Raw genomic sequence first — 19665 nt, 5'->3', positions numbered from 1 at the left:
AGCAGATGACAGAACGAGGAGTAATGGTCTCAAGTTGCAGTGGGGGAGGTTTAGATTGGATATTAGGAAAAACTTTTTCACTAAGAGGGTGGTGAGACACTGGAATGCGTTACCTAGGGAGGTGGTAGAATCTCCTTCCTTAGAGGTTTTTAAGGTCAGGCTTGACAAAGCCCTGGCTGGGATGATTTAACTGGGAATTGGTCCTGCTTCGAGCAGGGGGTTGGACTAGATGACCTTCTGGGGTCCCTTCCAACCCTTATATTCTATGATTCTAAAGCCATTTTGGTATCCATTTATTGAGGACAAAACCTTGAAGGGCTTGGGTGATTCATGAAAAATTGGATCCTGGTTTTGACTGAAAACCATCAGCTTTGATTGTGGGAGAAAAATCTAGGAAATAAGAAACATAACCATTAAAAAGTGCAAACCAAGACTGTTTTATGTTTTATTTTATATGTGCAATAATTTGTGTGTCTTCACTCACTAAAGAATGCTTCATTTCTTTATCTTTTTTTTTTTACTATCTCTTTAAATGTAACCTTTGATAATAACCTTAGGATTGATTCACTATAAAAATATTTGAGCTGTAATGTTATAAAGGACAGGATTTTGAGTTATAAAAGTCAAGTTGTGTGTGTACACTGTCTCTTTGGGGACAATTTACCTGCAATTTCTGTGAGGGTCCCATGGTTAAGGCCTGGATATTACAGGGGGACACTTTCAGAGGGGATTGTTAACCTGCAAGGCAAAGTAGGGGATGCCAGAGCTCTGAGATTGTGTGGGTGGCTAAGAGACTCCTGGTGTCTAGGACCTGATGACCAGTTGAGCAGAAGCACAACTTTCTTTCTCTCTCTCGCTGAGGCAGGGGATAACAGGGCGTCTAACAATCCTGGCCCCCTAGCAAGTGGACTCTGAACTTGGCAAAGTAATTTCTTTTGTACCTATTCAGGTCCATTGGCTTAGGTGCCTTGAAGGATATTTCCACAATGTTACTTCAATCTAATATGGATTACAAGAAGTGGATTATTTTATCAGTTGTAACTGATAAAACCACAGCATTCAAATTTTTAGCGTGAGCTCCCCTTCCTGTGCCTCTAAAGTTGCAAAATCACAACTGTAAGACTCAGCACAGTCCTCTGAAGGGCTGAAGCTGACATGTGGTGGATTCAAGCTGACACGGCTTTACACTCTCCAGAATCAGTGGGATGCCTTGAAGCCAGACAGGAACATTTTGGTCAACAAACATCTCCAAGATTCTTACGTTTGACATAGAAAGCAAGACCTTGCTTCCTATGAGAGTGTGGGTAATTCAGATGGGAGTTTCATCACGGAGTACATTTGCTATCCCATGGAATAAGTTTAAGGCATGTTTGGGTATTGATTGCAGAGTCCTTCTAGCAAAGGGATTGTTTGAGGCTTTGGTATACAGTGAACAAACGTAATGTGGGACGTCTAGATTGCTCTTTAACACATACAGGATACCAACAGATGGGATATTTCTTCAGCACAGGGTGCAACTCACCTCAAAGAACAGCATAAAGCTTTAGTACTGGGAGACCCATGCAGGTCATGCCGCAAAATCCCCAGGAAACACTTTGAGGCACCACTGGGTGGCTTTAGAATGGGATTTTCAAAGGCACCTAAGGGAGTTGGGCACCCAAGTCAATGGGAGCCGGGTGCCTTTGAAAATCACAGCTTTAATAGCCAATCCAGACATGCAGAACAGTTGTGAGGCTAGGTGGTTTCTTTTCAGGGCACGTGCTGTGACTTGAGAAAAGATCAGTGTGAAGCTCAAGGAGCTCAGTCTATGTTGTGTGCTGTTGAAACGCTTTGATAGTACATTTGTAAGGTTTTCCGTGTCCATCCACACCCTGGGAGAGGAGTGGAGAGTGTATTGGGTAGCATGGCTTTAAATCGTTTGGGAGCCCTGTAATGGTTCCCCCGTCTTCCGTTGTAGGAGCCAAAGCAGCAGGGCTTGCAGGTCGCCGAGCCTTGTAGATTTGTACATCGTTAATAAACACGGTTACTAACAGGATGTCTACACGGCAAAAGAAAAGAAAAAGACCCCTGGCAGCACGTCTCAGAGCCACACAATTGACTAAGAGTCATGAGGTGCAGGCTGTGGGGCTAAAATAGCCGTGTAGACATGCGGGCTCAGGCTCGGGCTTGGGCTCTGAAAGCCAGCAAGGGAGGGGGGGTCTCAGAGCCTGGGCTCCAGCCTGAACGTGAATGGCAACACTGCTACTTTTAGCCCCACAGCCTGAGCTAAGTGGCTGGAGCTCGGAGACTTGTGGCCATGGGACTTTTTTTTTTTTTTTTGGCTATGTAGGCATACTCTTGGAGTCCAGTTGCATCCACATGGTTTCCCCATATTCTTAATGCTGTGTGGAGAGCAAGGACACAACAGTCTCTGTAGGTCATCCAAGAGGAGGGTAAGAGGTGACGCAATCGTGATTTATAACACGTAAGTGCGGAGAAGATTTCTGTTAATGAAAGGCTCTTAAATCCAGCAACGAATGGAACAAGTTCCAATGGCTGGAAGCAGAAACTTGACAAATTCAGATGGGAAACGAAGGCACAAATTTTTAACAGTGAGGGTAACTAACCACTGGACCAACTTATCTAGTTCTCATCACTATAATCTAGTTCAACCACATCTATTAGGATTAAGGTAGAAATCTCTGGGTGAAATTCTATCCGTTGTGTTAGACGGGACGTCGGACAAGAAGATCACAATGGTCCCTTTTGGCCTGGGAATCTATGAATCTGTGACCTTGAACTCCAGATGCCATAGAGAATTCTGAAACAAAAAAATGAGAAGAAAAACAAAATGATAAACACTATAGACACTTACTATATCAGTTATTGTGATTCCCTGTAATAAATTAGAGAGCCGTGTGATAGACTGCTGTTCTATAACTCATCATGCACATCTGACCACTTGACTACACTGTATTAATCATGATATATACTTAAAATGATACTGAAAACATGTAAAGGTGCATAGAACCGACAGAATCCTGTTAAATAGAAATGGCATATTACCAAAAGATTCTTATTTTAGGAGCTATGTGATACAACAGATATAAGCAATACATTCTGCAAGATCTTACTAACCTCTTGTGACACCCAAAGGATAATTGGCCACAGCTGGTCAGGCTTGTAGGTTGATGGGCTGGTATCTACCCAGGACCCCAAAAGTTCTGAACCCAAATTGCCAATTGAAAGAAGCGTGACTCAGCATCAGTTCCGTAAATATTATTAATGCTGGTAATGGAACAAAAATAAAGTCAAGAACACGTCACTAAAGTTAAGCTATTATTAATAAACTAAAAATAAAGAAATACAATTATCAAATCAAGATCAAATCAACAAGTTTTGGATAAGAGGGAAGGTTCTCTGATGAACTGGTAACTGGTTAAAAGATCAGAAACAAAGGGTAGGAATAAATGGTCAGTTTTCAGACTGGAGAGAGGTAAATAGCGGTGTTCCCCAGGGGTTTGTTCTGCACCCAGTCCTATTCAACACATTCATAAATGATCTGGAAAAAGGGGTAAACAGTGAGGTGGCAAAAATTTGCAGATGATACAAACTACTTATGATAGTTAAGTATCTGGCAGATTGTGAAGAGCTACAAAAGGATCTCCCAAAACTCTGTGACTGAGCAACAAAATGGCAGATGAAATGTAATGTTGATCAGTGCAAAGTAATGCATATTGGAAAACATAATCCTAATTATAGATATTCAGTGATGGGGTCTAAATTAGCTGTTACCATTCAAGAAAGAGATCTTGGAGTCACTGTGGATAGTTCTCTGAAAACATCCACTCAATGTGCAGCAGCAGTCAAAAAAGCAAACCAAATGTTGGGAATCATCAAGAAAGGGATAGATGAGACAGAAAATATCATGTTGCCTCTATATAAACCCATGGCACACCCACATCTTGAATACTGTGTGCAGATGTGGTCGCCCCATCTCAAAAATGATATATTGGAATTGGAAAAGGTTCAGAAAAAGGCAACAAAAATTATTAGGGATATGGAATGGCTTCCGTATGAAGAGAGATTAATAAGACTGGGACTTTTCAGCTTGGAAAAGAGGCGACTAAGGGGGGATATGATAGAGGTCTATAAAATCATGAGTGGTATAGAGAAAGTAAATAAGGAAGTGTTATTTACTCCTTCTCATAATACAAGAATAAGGGGCCACCCAATGAAATTAATAGGTAGCGGGTTTAAAACAAACACAAGAAAGTATTTTTTCACGCAATGCACTGTCAACCTCTGGAACTCCTTGCCAGAGGGTGTTGTGAAGGCCAATACTATAACCGGGTTCAAAAGGGAGCTAGCTAGATTAATGGAGGATAGGTCCATCAATGGCTATTAACCAGGATGGGCAGGAATGGTGTCCCTAGTCTCTGTTTGCCAGAAGCTGGGACTGGGTAACAGGGGATGGATCACTTGATGATTCCCTGTTCTGTTCATTCCCTTTGGGGCACCTGCCATTGGCCACTGTCAGAGGACAGGATACTGGGCTTGATGGACCGTTGGTCTGACCCAGTATGGCTGTTCTTATGTTCTTAAGTTAGTCTCAGTATTGGATTGGAATCCGATCATCAGAGTAGTTAAATCACTCAGAAAAACAACAAAAATAGCAATCCCTATAAACCCTACAAAGGAATGTTAGGCCTAGGTTGTCCATTTAGTTATAAACACCAATTAAAGAATTGTAGCAGAGGAAATCATATTCATAACTTAGAGCTGGTTAGTTATTTATTCATAATCAAATAAAATTGCCTAAAGGCTGAACACCATCTACAGAACCATAATAGAGCTTCCTTTCTCTATTTCTGGTGTTGCATGGTGGCTAACCCTTTCCTCCTCCAGAGTACCCTGATAAGCAGGTGTTTGACAAGCCTTAGGTGCCAACGCGTACACGTGACAGTTCAAACACAGGGCCGAGAACACACCCTAACCAGTTGAACACAGCCACACTTTCCAGTGCTAAAATGAAAGGATATATTGGGATAAAGGCGCTTTTCTTGACCTGCTGCTCACAAACCGGGTAGAATTAGTGGGGGAAGCAAAAGTGGATGGGAATCTGGGAGGCAGTGACCATGAGTTGGTTGAGTTCAGGATCCTGACGCAGGGAAGAAAGGTAAGCAGCAGGATACGGACCCTGGACTTCAGGAAAGCAGACTTCGACTCCCTCAGGGAACGGATGGCCAGGATCCCCTGGGGGACTAACTTGAAGGGGAAAGGAGTCCAGGAGAGCTGGCTGTATTTCAAGGAATCCCTGTTGAGGTTACAGGGACAAACCATCCCGATGAGTCGAAAGAATAGTAAATATGGCAGGCGACCAGCTTGGCTTAATGGTGAAATCCTAGCGGATCTTAAACATAAAAAAGAAGCTTACAAGAAGTGGAAGGTTGGACATATGACCAGGGAAGAGTATAAAAATATTGCTCGGGCATGTAGGAATGATATCAGGAGGGCCAAATCGCACCTGGAGCTGCAGCTAGTGAGAGATGTCAAGAGTAACAAGAAGGGTTTCTTCAGGTATGTTGGCAACAAGAAGAAAGCCAAGGAAAGTGTGGACCCCTTACTGAATGAGGGAGGCAACCTAGTGACAGAGGATGTGGAAAAAGCTAATGTACTCAATGCTTTTTTTGCCTCTGTCTTCACTAACAAGGTCAGCTCCCAGACTGCTGCGCTGGGCATCACAAAATGGGGAAGAGATGGCCAGCCCTCTGTGGAGATCGAGGTGGTTAGGGACTATTTAGAAAAGCTGGACGTGCACAAGTCCATGGGGCCGGACGAGTTGCATCCGAGAGTGCTGAAGGAATTGGCGGCTGTGATTGCAGAGCCATTGGCCATTATCTTTGAAAACTCATGGTGAACTGGGGAAGTCCCGGATGACTGGAAAAAGGCTAATGTAGTGCCAATCTTTAAAAAAGGGAAGAAGGAGGATCCTGGGAACTACAGGCCAGTCAGCCTCACCTTAGTCCCTGGAAAAATCATGGAGCAGGTCCTCAAAGAATCAATCCTGAAGCACTTGCATGAGAGGAAGGTGATCAGGAACAGCCAGCATGGATTCACCAAGGGAAGGTCATGCCTGACTAATCTAATCGCCTTTTATGATGAGATTACTGGTTCTGTGGATGAAGGGAAAGCAGTGGATGTATTGTTTCTTGACTTTAGCAAAGCTTTTGACACGGTCTCCCACAGTATTCTTGTCAGCAAGTTAAGGAAGTATGGGCTGGATGAATGCACTATAAGGTGGGTAGAAAGCTGGCTAGATTGTCGGGCTCAACGGGTAGTGATCAATGGATCCATATCTAGTTGGCAGCCGGTATCAAGTGGAGTGCCCCAAGGGTCGGTCCTGGGGCCGGTTTTGTTCAATATCTTCATAAATGATCTGGAGGATGGTGTGGATTGCACTCTCAGCAAATTTGCGGATGATACTAAACTGGGAGGAGTGGTAGATACGCTGGAGGGCAGGGATAGGATACAGAAGGACCTAGACAAATTGGAGGATTGGGCCAAAAGAAATCTGATGAGGTTCAATAAGGATAAGTGCAGGGTCCTGCACTTAGGACGGAAGAACCCAATGCACCGCTACAGACTAGGGACCGAATGGCTAGGCAGCAGTTCTGCAGAAAAGGACCTAGGGGTGACAGTGGACGAGAAGCTGGATATGAGTCAGCAGTGTGCCCTTGTTGCCAAGAAGGCCAATGGCATTTTGGGATGTATAAGTAGGGGCATAGCGAGCAGATCGAGGGACGTGATCGTTCCCCTCTATTCGACATTGGTGAGGCCTCATCTGGAGTACTGTGTCCAGTTTTGGGCCCCACACTACAAGAAGGATGTGGATAAATTGAAGAGAGTCCAGCGAAGGGCAACAAAAATGATTAGGGGTCTAGAACACATGACTTATGAGGAGAGGCTGAGGGAGCTGGGATTGTTTAGCCTGCAGAAGAGAAGAATGAGGGGGGATTTGATAGCTGCTTTCAGCTACCTGAAAGGGGGTTCCAAAGAGGATGGCTCTAGACTGTTCTCAATGGTAGCAGATGACAGAACGAGGAGTAATGGTCTCAAGTTGCAGTGGGGGAAGTTTAGATTGGATATTAGGAAAAACTTTTTCACTAAGAGGGTGGTGAAACACTGGAATGCGTTACCTAGGGAGGTGGTAGAATCTCCTTCCTTAGAGGTTTTTAAGGTCAGGCTTGACAAAGCCCTGGCTGGGATGATTTAACTGGGAATTGGTCCTGCTTCGAGCAGGGGGTTAGACTAGATGACCTTCAGGGGTCCCTTCCAACCCTGATATTCTATGATTCTATGATATAAAAAGGCTTCAATGTCTTCCATCTCATTAAAACAAAACAAAGATAGAAAAGAGGAAAAAATAAGACAGTTGAGATAACAGGGTCCTTGAAAGCTTCAGCTCTTGCAGTCTTGTGTCCTCTTGTGAAGTAGGAGCTGAGTCTGCAGTCAAGGAGCCGGACGGGGATGCTATCGGCAGAGGGCTTGTCACTAGCAGGCCTCCTTCGGGTGCAGGGAAAGACTGGCCAAGGACTGGAGTGGCCAGGTTATTGGTAAGTTGCTGGGCAGTCTCCCCTCCAGTGGCCTGCTGGCATGAAAGGTGAGCCTTCTCAGCTTTAACTTTGATGCTTCGCAATTTTTGCTTACTCACCTTCCAGCACCTCCCTTCAAGACTTTCAGACAGATCAGGTCTGAGGCCTCCCTGGGTGTAATACAGCATGTTCTAATCCAGTTTGAATTAGGCCATCCTTCGCTAACATCAGTGTGGGGAAAAGTTAGGTTTAAGCCAATAATTGTAAGAATATTTGATGATTTACACTGTCCAGAGACTGTCAGACTGTGATTTTCCCCACTCACCCAAATATAAAAAATGCAGAACACAAGATGACGTCTGTGGAAGTTGACATGGCCTTAGGCTTGTGAAAAGATGTTGAGTGGACATGCTAGGTACATCTACACAGCAATAAATCCCACAGCACCAAGTCTGAGAGCATAGGCCAATTGATCTCAGCTGGCAGGGCTCCAGCTGCAGGGTTAAAAATTATAGTGTACACTTCCGGGCTTGGACTGGAGCCTCAGGGTCTCACAGCCCAGCCTCCAGCCCAAACCTGAATGTGTACACTGGAATTTGTATGTGTACACTGAAATTTCATCTGACCCAGGCCAGCCATGGTGTAGAATTACCTAGAGTCACCAGTTTAAGGAATGTTCAATCCCAAACCTTCTACAAATAACCGATCCTAGCAAGTACCAGCCATTCAACATGCACTCATCAGCAACATTAAACATTAATTTGGACATTTCATGAGAAATGTTGTCATTCTTTTCCTGTACAAGACAATGAACAGTGACCTTTGTATTCTGAAGCTGGGCTGTAAGTCAAACAGCGTATCTCTGGAAAATTTCACCTTAATAGAGAAAAGTTACTTACATGGGTTTCAACATAAGCTTACCTTAATGGATAAGCTTCCATTGCACATAAGATATCCTGACACCACTTTTCTAAGAGGGCAGGTGGTTCCTGAATGAATATTCCTCATTGCTTTCATGTTTAAATGAAAGTTGCCTGTCCCCACCTTTCAAAACTGTATCCAGAGAGCAGAAGGTTATTTCAAACAGTGACAGCAATCCCATGTTTAAAACCACTATTAATCCCCCGTGAGGGGGCTGGAGCTGGTTTATGGTATGTGAAATGCTGACAATCCAGGGGTGATGGATGCTGAAAGAAAAGAGCCAGATGTGTTTTCCTATCTTCAGCTCTTGCGCAGGAAGGTTTATCCTGTGTCTCTGCCTCTTGCAAGCCTCTGGATCCTGTGGGAGTGCCTGTCTAGGGGAGTGCAGCTTCATTAGTCAGCTGGGCTAGTATTCTGAAAGAACCATGTTTTGCACTGATCAGACTAATGGGCTAGAATGTTCCATGCCTGACAGTTCAACTTTTCAGGGAATGTAATTTCCCTAACGTCAGCAGAAATGGTGCTCCTGGAGGAGCGGTAAACTATGATGTCTTTTCTGGAAACAGAATGCCCAGGGACACCAACACCTGAGACAAAACTGATGCATTCGTGCTGCCGGTTGTCTGCCTTTGCTGAGGAAAGTGATGTGCTGTACTCTTTCCAGCATTCTCTCTCCCTCTCAATAGACTCTCGCTGTGTGTCTCTCTCTCCCCCTCTTTCATTAGTACTAACTGCCAAACAGGAAGTTTTGAGGCAAGCTGTGTTCTGTTAGAAGCTGAATATTTAATGATGGAAATAATAATGAATTAAGCAAATTTCATGGCAAGAAATTCAAAGCTTGGCAGGAGTCCCTTCAAGATCAGAGCCACTCCCTGCTGAGTGCTGTATAGAAATATCACAGGGTTTTATGAATATATTCCTATCTACTGCAGAGAGGTGCAGGGGATGAAACAGTCTACCTGCACCTTCTGGTACTGCCACATCTGTGTGACCTTTCAGCATCAGCAAAAGAGCATTTCTGGAACTGAGTGGTCAGCTCCTCTGAAACAGAATTATTATCCAGTGTGATATTTATTAATGAGCTGGAAAAGGGGCTGAGCAGTGTGATGTGAACATTTGCAGATGACAACGAAGTTATTTAGGTCAGTGAAAATCAGAGCATACTGAGGAAGTTCAGAGGAACTGAACAAAGTGGGCAGCAGGATGGCAGGCAAAAATCAGTGCTGAAAAAGGCAAAGTAAAGCACACTGCAAGGAATCACTTGACTGTTTCTGACACATTGCTGGGTTCTAACTTAACGCAATCCCTCAGATAAAAAGATCCGCGTGTGCACAGTTCAATGGAGCTCCCTGCTCAAAGTGCGCTACTGATCAAAAACAAAACAAAATGTTGGGATGTAGAAAGAATATAAAGAGTATTACTGAAAATATGATCATGCTATTCACTTCTCACTCTAACAGTGTTGTTCAGGAAGTCGCGGGGGTTACCACTGCTGGAATCCTGTGTCCAGTTCCGGTGCCCACAATTCCAGAAGGATATTGATAAAGTGCAGAGGGCTCACAGAAGAGCCATGAGAAGGAGTAAAGGATTCAAAAACTTGCCTCATCTAGTGATGGACTCAAAGAGCTCAATTTATTTAGCTTAACACAGAAAAGGCTGAGGGAGTGACATGATTATAGTCACAAGTGCCTGCATCAGGAACACATATTTAATAATGTAAGACAGGTCTATCATCATCCAATGGCTAGGAGCTGAAGCTAGACAAATTCAGACTGGAAATAAGGCATGCATTTTTAATAGTGAGAGCAATTAACCATTGGAACAATTTACCAAAGGCCATGGTGGGTTCTCCATCACTCACAATTTTTACATCAAGCTTGGATGTATTTTGTTTTTGTTTAAATCTGCTCTAGGAATTATTTGGGGGGAGCTCTATGACCTGTGCTATACAGGAGGTCAGACTCAATGATTACAATGTTCTCTTTTGGCTTTCTAATCTCTTTATCTAATACTGTGTTCAGTTCAGTTCTTAATACTATGTGCAGTCATCCCATCTCAAAGACGCAGGGATATACACAGAAGGGGCCTAGAGATGGGTGATGGATATGGAATGACTTCTTTAAATAAGGAGATATGAAAAAGACTGGAAAGGGGTAATTTAAAAAGATGGCATGGACATAAAAATGACAAATGGTATACAGGCGGGAAATCAGTTAAATCAATTTAATATTCTATGCCACTGAAAGAGAGCAACTTAAAACTCACAGACAGAGATACTTCTCTTACATAATTAAAATTAACCTGGGGAACTCATTTCCATAAGACATTCTCAAAGGCAAGAATTCAAAAAGGTAAACAACCTTTACATGGATAATGAGACCATCCACAGACACACATTAGAGAGGAAATTGAGGTTTCTTTAGCAGAAAATGAAGCCACAGCATAAACCAACTACTAACTGATGGAAGAAACTTCCCGTCGGGGAAGGGTATTCCATAACTGTCCATGAAGGGGCTTCTTGCACCTTCCTCTAATCTAAAGCAGGGGTTCTCAGACTGTTTTGCTGGGTCCCCCTTTGAAAATATTTCAGGCTGTAATGACTCCACCCTCCCAAAAAATGACAACCCACCCCCATCATGCCAACCTTACTTCTGTGCCACCTTCAGAGCTGGGCACCTGGCCTGCAGCCACTGCTCTCCGGCCACCCAGCTCTGAAGGGAGCAGTGCAGAAGTAAGGGTGGCAATCCCCTCACTCCCTTTTGGGTCGGGACCCCGAGGTTGGGAAATGCTGATCTAAAGCATCTGGTTCTTGCCACATGAAACTAGACTAGAAGGACCTGGGGTCTGAGCCAGCCTAGTAATTCCTACAAACTGAATTACAGAAAAAAACAGAACAGGATTTTTACAGGAGTTAGAGATTTGATACCAGGATTTCTTTTTAAAAAGTCCCATTTATTTATACTGTGTGTGTGTATAATCCCGATCTGCCCTTTCATCTGAACTGTGTGTATAAGTGATTTAAAATAAGTATGAAATTGCATGTCTGGATTCACAGATGAAAGCTGAAGTCATTTTTCTTTTTATCGCCTACACCAGTGACCATGTGAATAGCTAACCTTCAAAAACAGTCATTCAGAACAGAATGTCAGCAGAGACCCTTCATTATGAGGGCCTAAGAGGCATTCTCGGGCTGTACACTAACACTGAAAAGCCTAGATTGCATTTTCAATACACAGCCAGGAAGCTAGAAAAGGTGTATTCAATAGGAAGGAGCATTTTTGAATCTCATTATTGTTTAATCCCATGGAAAGCAAACAATGTTTTCTGCCATATTAGTTCAGAATGGTCTTATAAAGCGATACAAGGAAAGGATAAACATTAATATAACAGAGCTAGAAGCAATTCCTCATCAGACCCCCTCCCTACGCAGTCAAAACTCCCACTGGCTTTAATGAGAGATTTATTTGATTGAGCCAGGCATGAGTGAAGACTGCAGGGGCTACAAATATAAGGCAAATTATGGATGGAACAGAGAAGAGCAGAAAGAGCAATAATTATTGAAGTTCAGCTCAGTTGTTCTCTCTCCCTTGTCTCCCACGCTCTAAGGCTGCAATGGGAGGACGATTTCATTAGATATAAAAGTTCAGTGTCTGCTAAAACGGTAAATCCGGATTCCCTTGAGTTTACATCTCTGTCACTCAGAGCAGAATTTGGCCCCAAATCCCTGGCAACAACAACTGTTCTTTTCCTCTGTGCTGCTCTGCTCTCTGTGCTCTTCCTTTTCTATGTAGCCACATGCATTGCGCAGCCATGTGCTTTAGGCATGTTCCCTCAGTTATTTAATTATCACCCCCTATCGATAGACAGGTGAATGAAGAATGATAAAGAAGTGACAGTTCTGTAATGTGCAGGGGGGGTTATTCTCTTAAGCCAGCACCTGCTGCCATCTGAGCTGTTTAATAATGGATTTTTGGTGTTGCTGACAATTCTGGGGGGAAAAAAATCAATATTTTGGTGATTTGAAAAATAACCAGAAAAACCTAAAAATGTAAAAAAGTTCAGTTTAAAGTTAAACATTTTGTTTCAATGTTGTTGTTTTTCTTAAAAGTTTTAAAAATAAAATTAAGGTTAATTTGAAACTGCAAAATTATTTTGAACAGAAAAGTCAAAACATCCCAAACGAAACATTTTGACTTAAAAAATATTAAGGTTCTTTTCCAACTGAAATCTTTTTTTGACAGAATCAACAGGAATACACAAAATGCTTTGGTCAACCCAAATCTGCATTTTTTTAACTGAAAACAAGTTTTGGTGGAAAATGTTGCCCAGGTCTGAGGGCGGTATTTCAGAGATCAGAAGGAAAAGGCTCCAAGGCCGAAGCTTAGAAAGCAAATCGTGCCGATCCTCGGTGTCTGAACTGCTGGTGTTACTGGGGAAGTGGGGGGACCAGAGACAACACTGCTTTGGATAGGCTCAGGTGCTCACTGCCCTGGGAGGCCATGGGCAACTTCAGCGTCTAGTGCAACCTTGGGCTGCTCTAATTTAGGCCATATACACACTACAAACTTAAGTCGACGTGTGTTAGGTTGACTTACAGCCACTCCTGTAGTGGTCCATGGCCACACTACCCTCCTTCTGTCAATGGTGAGCGTCCTCACCAAGAGCGCTTCCACTGACGAATCTGCAGCTTTTTGATACCCAGACTCTCAGCTCGGCACCAGCTCCCCTCACGGAGCCCGGCTGCACCACGGCTCCCAGCTCCCCACTCCATATCAGGAGCTTGGTCAGCCCCCTGGGCTCTTGGCTTCCTGCTCACTCCCAGGAGCACGGCTGCCCCTATGAGGGTCTTGGCTCCGAGCTCCCCGCCAGGAGTCCAGCTGCCCCCCGCTCTCAGCGAGGAGCTCCGTGCCCAGAGGCTGGGCAGCAGTCCATCTCAGAGGGGGGAACAGGGAGATCTAGCAGCAGCCCGGCATGGAAGGAGGAGCCAAGAGCCTGGGAGTAGCAGGGGGGAGCCAGGCTCTAGCTGGAGTCCCCCCGGCCCTTCCTCTATTCCCATGACAGCCGAGCTGTGAGCCCGCTTTCTTGTCAATTGCATGGCTCCAGCACCAGACTGATGGCCAACAGCTGACGTAAGTAACCCTAAACAGACACTGCATCACCCTAACGGCACCAACATAAGCCTCACGCCTCTCACAGAGGTGGAGTTATGATGTAGCAGGACACTTACATTGGCAGGAGCAAGGCTGCAGTGTGGACACTGGCATCAGGAGATGGAGGTAAGCTGCCTTACATTGACCTAGCTGTAGAGCTGACTGGACTTTTCATGAGGTGCTGGGTAGGCCACGAATCCTGGGGAGTGAAGGAGTGTCCTGAACCCCTTGGTCCCATTCTGACTGCCTCATAGCCAGAGCAGAGCGGCCAACCCCTCGCTGATAGATACAAAGGGATGATGCTGGGAAGGCTTTTTAAATACAAAATGTGATTTAGGTTAAAACTTGGACAGTCTGATGGTAATTACAATTTGTGGTGTTGGTTTTGTGGAGGTTTTTAAACATACAGCTGTGGGAATAAAAGGAAAAGCAATTGCTACTTTGGTAAATACAAAGCACACTCGTACACATACCTCACACTCACACACACACAAACACACACTGGTTTGTGCTCCTCTGCTGGCCTTGTGGCAGCATTCAACGAGCACACTTATTCCCAGCGCTGTTTTGACATTAATCAGTTATGAGGAGACAAACAAATATGTTGCAGCATGACAAGGTGCTATATAAACTTAGACTGTTAAGTAAAACTGTCATACTCATTTTGGCTTTCTTTAAAACATAGGAGAATAAGATTGTCATTGTTTCAAATATAAAAGAACAAGCACAGTAGGAGAGAAATCTCTTTCAAATGTCTTGTAAACCAAGAGCTGCAATGTCTTCTCAAAAAGAAAAAGGAGGACTTGTGGCACCTTAGAGACTAACAAATTTATTTGAGCATAAGCTTTCGTGAGCTACATTCATGCATCCGATGAAGTGAGCTGTAGCTCATGAAAGCTTGTGCTCAAATAAATTTGTTAGTCTCTAAGGTGCCACAAGTCCTCCTTTTCTTTTTGCGAATACAGACTAACACGGCTGCTATTCTGAAAAATGTCTTCTCAATATCCTGTTCATTTTTTCTTCTTGAGAAGCCTCAATTCCTTTTTCCGTGTGGCTGGAAGACGTTTAATCTTCCTGTCTATTCTATTATATTCATGCTGCATGCACAGAAAAAAAGCCACGTCTATCTAATTGCCAGCTCCCCAGTTTATGGTACAATAGCTAGTCAGCAGGGCCACCACCTGCAAGGGTAAGAAATGTTCGCCTGGGGCTACAAGTGTTTTTGCCAAGTGATTTTCAAAGCTATTGCTGCCAATGTGCGTCAAACAGGTTTTTACCAATAATAAATGGAAAGGCTACTGGCAGTCCCCTCAGCTGGCATATATTTGTGTATCTGGAGCAATACATGGTGGAAAGTACAGAGCAAAGGTTGTCTGTTGACCCAAGCTACAGCCAGCTGAGCTTGCTTGGAATACTCTCCGACAGGAGACAGTGGATGTCCAGCCACGCCGAGCCTGCTCTGCAGTTCTGTCACCAATTCCCAGCGGTCACCTGACCCACAACAGACCATGCCCTGTCTACTGCTTGGCATGTTGTCAGAGCAAAAGAGAGCTCCAAGAAGAGTGGATCACCCACTGTGCCTGTGACTGCAGGTTTGGGGGTGACAGACCACTCGCTAACGTCCTTACTTCATGTTCATTGCTGTTATCCTCAGGTCTAGATGCACTGATGCCAATCCCTTCCTGTAATTACACTCTACTCGGTCTCTTTTTCATTGCTAATGCAGCCACCTCATCTCATTTCTTACTTAATTGTTTGCATCCTTGTCAAGGACACCCCCTCCCCACCCCCATATTGTGGTGCTACCTTTGTGCCTGTTGGTTTCTCCCTCCTGTTGAAAGATACATTGTAGCATCACACTGTGTGAGCTTTGCCTAACTTTTATCAATGCCATCCCTTCTTGACGTGGTTTCGCTTTCTTATGCTCTTCATTAATATACAAATATCTTCATGTTCCAAGGGTAGATGTTGTCATGTCTTGTGAGCCATCACATTAATCTTATCCTGTGTGTCTCTCCAATATCATTTTGCCCCATGATTGCCTCTGTACCTTTGCTGTTCATTCTGCAATCAGGTCCGTATTCTCAGTTCCTCATAAACACACACATAATGTTTCTTTTGAATTCTCCAGATGGATATTCTGCTCTGTTTCTCCACAAGGCAGGGATGGTGTCCCGAGCCTTTGTTTGCTAGAAGTTGGGAATGGACAACAGGGGATGGATCACTTGATGATTACCTGTTCTGTTCATTCCCTCTGGGGCACCTGGCTTTGGACACTGTTGGTAGACAGGAGACTGGGCTAGGTGGACCTTTGGTCTGACCCAGTCTGGCCGTTCTTATGTCCACTCTCCCTATCTCTGTGTGAGGTGCAGGAGAAGACAGTGTAATAATACTTGTACATAATTTACTGTCTCCCCCCATTACATCTGGATATCCTAGTCCTGAGGGCTGGTCAACTCATTTTTGACAAAAATGAAATTGTGATGGCGTCTCAGGTTGACATGAATTTAAATGTTTTGTTATGTCAAAGGAAATAGAAATGTTTTGTCCGAGGTCAGTTTGACATAATTTTGTGCCTACTTTAGCTGCTGCAGTACCTTATGGGAGTTGTGATTTGGCTGCCTGATGCCCCCATTCTCCCCTATGAGCTGGACAGCCAGCTGGATTACATCTTCCATGATGCACTGCAGTGTCCCCTCTGGCTGAACCAATGCAGTGCAGAATGTGAGTCACATGACCACAGTCCATCATGGAGGATGGAGTCTGGCTCAAAGGAGGAGAATGGAAGCTGTAGGCACTGCACCAGCTCTGGGGGACATAGGTTGATGTTGAACCAAATCAAAACAAAATGTTTCTCTTCAGTTTGACAACGGGAAATGAAATGTTTTGCCATTCAGAACTGAAGTTTTTCAGCTCTTTCTGTTCCACAAAACGTTGGCATATTTTGACAAAACAAATTTTCAAATACCATATTTTTCCGAGGGACAGGGATTTTGATTTTTAACCACTTTACTATTCTTGTTCAGGCCTCCAGTTGCTCAGTTTCCTTTGTTGAATATTTCCTCAGTCAGAAAGACATTGAGCTTTTCATGTTACCAGGACAGGAATGAATTAAGTGAAATGATAATTATCATCCTAGTTGTCTGTTGTATCATGGCCCACAGGCTGCTGATGCTCAGCTTCTTCATGCTCTTAAATGTTGCTTCTCCTTAGTGAACATCACGAAGAACACCACACTGCCTTGCATGTTAATATTCACAAAGCGAGAACTGTAGAGATCCTTTCTTTAATGCAGCTCTCGGTTCTGCTCCTCCACTGCTTTTCCATTCACTATAAAACATGTACTTTCAGCCTGGATGATTGTTATTACACATTCAGCCAAATAACAAACAAAGGGCACATGTATGTCTCCATGAGTGATTGAGCACAGCTCACCCTGGGGAGAGGTGGAGAGAGAGAATGCACTGCGTGTGACAGGTGCTAGTTAAATCACTTATGCACAACTGGAAGGCACTCAAATACTAGCGTGAGGAGGGTAGCGAAAGAACCTAGATAGCACAGGACAGAATTTTACTTAGTGTGTGAAAGCCACCTTGAAATGATTTACAGCACGTCCCCTTTCTCCCAGCCTTTCCAGATGGCACTGTTTGTGTAAGGCAAGCTGGGATGGGCTCTGCAGAGATTCTCACTGGTATGGAAACACTAGGTTCATTCCAGTTCTAGAGATGTTACGAGCTCCAGCAATATTCCCCGTTCCACACATAGGACATGCATGTGAAACTTTACTTTCTCTAAAACTGGAATCCAAGGGCAGGTCTATGCTACAGCTGGGATCGATCCACCGGCGGTCGATTTAGCGGGTCTAGTAAAGACCCACCAAATCGACGGCAGATTGCTTGCCAGTCGATTCCTGTGCTCTACCCCCAGCGAGAAGAGTAAGGTAAGTTTACCCCGCGGTAACTTGACCTAAGGTACGTCGACTCCAGCTGCATTATTCACATAGCTGGAGTTGCGTAGAGTAGGTTGACTTACCGCGGTAGCGTAGACATAGCCCAAATGGCTAAAACTGGATATTACAAGGTTTTCTAGCATTTGCCCCACACGACTGAGCAAAGCTAGAGCCTCATTTCTTTATAAAAGTATTCATGAACGCTTTGAAAAAGCGTGAATAATGTAAACACATTTTGCACTTTAGCTCCTCTTTGGATTCATTATCTTAGAAATAATATCTGGACTGCCAAAGGGCATTTATGTTTCTTCGCAAAATGAGAACAGAGCTTTTCCCTGGCTCATGGCAAGCTGACATTGGGAGGCATTAGAAAACATAACCAATGAAAATGAGGCTGATGGATCTCTGAGCAGGGGTGAATGTCACCACAAAGAGAGCCTGCACACGGCAGAGGCAACATTACTTTTACTACTTGCACCCCACAAATTGGGTCTCACACTAGGATTTTATTAGGAAAACAGTGAGATAAGGATGTCACTCTCTCTCTTCTGCTTTCTGCGGGCCAGATCCTGATCTCAGTTATATCTGTATAAATGTGGCACAACTCCATTGATGGTGGTGGCGGCATCATGGGCAGCTTACCCCAGGGTCACTGAGGTGCCATCTGGCCCTTTTTGAAGTGAATGACTGGAGTCTATTTTCACAGAAATGTTTAAAAGAATCATTGGCAAGTCAAAGAATCAATTGGATGATTTGTTTTAGATATCTACAGATATCTATATATGCTTGCTCCCCCCCTTAATCTACCTAGATTGCAAATAATGGGAAGCTATGGATCCAATCAGCTCAAAGACAGAACAATCCCCTCACTGTTACAATTACATCTGTGTAAACTGAGAGGGAACAACGTATAGAGGAACTGTAAGAAATTCTACTTATATTTTATCAATAGGATTTAGAGACACATGGGATTATTCAGCTCTGCATATGCAAAACCCATCTGCTAATGTCTAACCAAAACCAACCAGCCCTTTCTTTGTTTTTAATGAGGGTTTTGTTGTGTTTTTTTTTTTTTTTTTTTTTTACTGTGTGTACCACCAGGAGAAGGCAAAGAGCAGTTTCTCGCAACTTCCAGCTGCCATGAATACAAGAATCTTCCCCCCGACCCCACTCAGGCCTTTAAAATATGGCAACAAAGTACCTAATGCAAAGGGGATACCGTTCCTGCATCAAACGGACACAAAGACATGCTGCAGGGGTTGGTCCATAGTATTCATTTTGAAACAGCTGAGTGTTGTTTCCCATTTCCTTTTGAATTGGTCTGAATCCCGGGTTACCCTTGCTGAGACTTGGGGCATGATGAGATTTACTCTGAACAGATGGAGCCATAACTGACGATGTGTTCCCGCTGTATCCATCCATGCTGGTCATCAGGACTGACCTGGGAACAATAGCCACGGTGCTTTATATCCACATCATGATGTTTGAACATGTCATGAATGCCAAGGGTGCACATACGTGGTATTTTAGGAACAATAATCTCTGACACATGTATATGGTGTCTGCCCAAAAAGGGTTGTGTAAGATCATGAGACGTATAAAGAGGGAAATCTCAAGTAGGAGTAGACAGGTTACTTCAACTCAATATTTGGCTCTGGTGCCACCATGGCTGGAATCCTGTGACCAGTGCTGGTGCCCATAATTCAAGAGGGATGTTGACAAATTGGAGAGGATTCAGAGAAGAGCCACAAGAATGACTAAAGGATTAGAAAACCTGCATTGTTGTGGCAGACTGAAAGCTCAATATGTTTTAACAAGAAGAAGGTTAAGGGATGACTTGATTAGAGTCTTTAAGTATGTAGTTGCACAGGCACCAACTTCTACTGGCACCGGTGGGTGCTCAACCCCCCTCTGCCCCTGGTCCCGCCCGGACTCCATCCCTGCCCATCCCCCTCCTGTCCCCATTCCAACCTCTTCCCCAAAGTCCCTGCCCCAACTCCATCCCCTCCATGCCCCTATTCCTACTCCTTCCCCAAATCCCCACCCTGGCTCCGCCTCTTCCACACCTCCT

At 44.1% G+C, this 19665-nt stretch overlaps 1 long non-coding RNA gene across 1 annotated transcript in view; it reads right to left on the bottom strand.

Moving 5' to 3' along the window:
• Positions 1–387: 387 nt before the first annotated feature.
• The window catches only part of LOC142072380 (uncharacterized), a 45999-nt gene continuing 26721 nt past the window's right edge, over positions 388–19665 (bottom strand). The window contains exons 2-3 of the long non-coding RNA XR_012668779.1: positions 3118–3267; positions 388–2800 (exon numbers count right to left, since the gene is read on the bottom strand). This is a non-coding gene — a long non-coding RNA (uncharacterized LOC142072380). The remainder of the gene's footprint in view (positions 2801–3117; positions 3268–19665) is intronic.

Source organism: Caretta caretta, chromosome 6 (genome assembly GCF_965140235.1).
Source record: "Caretta caretta isolate rCarCar2 chromosome 6, rCarCar1.hap1, whole genome shotgun sequence".
In the NCBI taxonomy this organism is placed as follows: Eukaryota; Metazoa; Chordata; order Testudines; family Cheloniidae; genus Caretta; species Caretta caretta.
Note: the sequence above shows the minus strand (reverse complement) of the source record. Positions and strands in the feature narration are given on the sequence as shown.